Genomic DNA, 1,268 nt, shown 5'->3' on the forward strand with positions numbered 1-1,268 from the left:
GCTCCTGCAGCCAGCTATAGGCTGTTTCCTCTGAATGCCCGGGCCCTGCCTTCCTGGGCTCCGCGGGGCCGAGCCCCAAGGGCGGAGGACGAGGTCTCGGGCCAAAGCTTCGTCTAGTGGTGTCGCCGGTGGCTCCGTGTAGTTTTGGGCATGTCGGGCTCTGCCACGGCGAGGAGGGGTGGGTCTGGGTCAGAGCCCCGCCGGGCTTGGCAGGGCCGCACCTGCTTAGGTGCCCAGGTGGCCTAGAGGATGGCAGGGCACGCCCGGGCCGCGGTCATGCCGAGAGGCCAAGACTGGGGAGGCGAGCGGCCCAGGGCCTGGGCAGTCCCGGGATGCAGGAGCGCCCACCCAGACCTACGGCACTGCCGCGAACCGGCCAAGGCTCGCGGTGGTTTAGCGCGGCTGGCGCTGGCTGGCCGCCTTTAGTCGGCGGAACCCCCGCCAACTCCCCAGGAGGTGCGCAGCAGGCACGGGAGTCTCCGGCGCCAGGGAGGCCAGCCTCGAGCTCTTGAGGCGGCAGGCGACAGCTTCTCCCGTCTACGGCCATACCACCCTGAACGCGCCCGATCTCGTCTGATCTCGGAAGCTAAGCAGGGTCGGGCCTGGTTAGTACTTGGATGGGAGACCGCCTGGGAATACCGGGTGCTGTAGGCTTTTGCCGCCCCCTTTTTTTTCTGCACTGAAGCCAGTGTGCCCCTAGACGCCCGCGGTCCCTGCTCATTCCCTGGCAGGCTGCCTCGGGGGTCCTGGGCAGCCGCCCGAGCCCCAGGGCTGCATGAACGGCCATGCACCCCTCGCCACCGCTCGCCTCCACCTGCGCTCCTGCAGCTTCTGGGCTCTTTTCTCTCTCTACTTGGGGCCTTTCACGTCCCTGGCTCCGCGGGACCGAGCCCCAAGGGCCGAGGGCTCTGGGCAGAGGGCGAGGTCTCCGGCCGAAGCGTTGCCTGGTGGTGTGGCCGGCATCTCCGCGTGGTTTTGGGCAGGTCGGGCTCGGCCACGGCGGGGAGCGCAGGGGAGGGGTGGGTCTGGGTCAGGGCCGGGCCGGGACGTGGCAAGGCCGTACCTGCCTAGGTGCCCAGGTGGCCGAGAGGATGGTGGGTGACGCCCGGGTCGGGGTCTTGCCGAGCACCAAGACTGGGGAGGCGGGTGGCCCGGGGCCTGGGCAGTCCTAGGATGCGAGAGCGCCCACCCAGACCTTCGGCACGGCCGGAGCCCGGCCAAGGCCCGGGATGAAGGGGCGAGGCGGGCGCGCGCTCTCCCGGCCCCCC

The 1,268-nt window shown here is 70.5% G+C and overlaps 1 non-coding gene across 1 annotated transcript; it reads left to right on the forward strand.

Annotated features, from left to right (window-relative positions):
• The first annotated feature begins 535 nt into the window (after positions 1–535).
• LOC111734215 lies at positions 536–654 on the forward strand. Its single transcript, XR_002778375.1, has one exon. It is a non-coding gene; the product is annotated as a 5S ribosomal RNA (ribosomal RNA).
• The last annotated feature ends 614 nt before the right edge of the window (positions 655–1,268 follow it).

Source organism: Pteropus vampyrus, unplaced genomic scaffold (genome assembly GCF_000151845.1).
Source record: "Pteropus vampyrus isolate Shadow unplaced genomic scaffold, Pvam_2.0 Scaffold875, whole genome shotgun sequence".
In the NCBI taxonomy this organism is placed as follows: domain Eukaryota; kingdom Metazoa; phylum Chordata; class Mammalia; order Chiroptera; family Pteropodidae; genus Pteropus; species Pteropus vampyrus.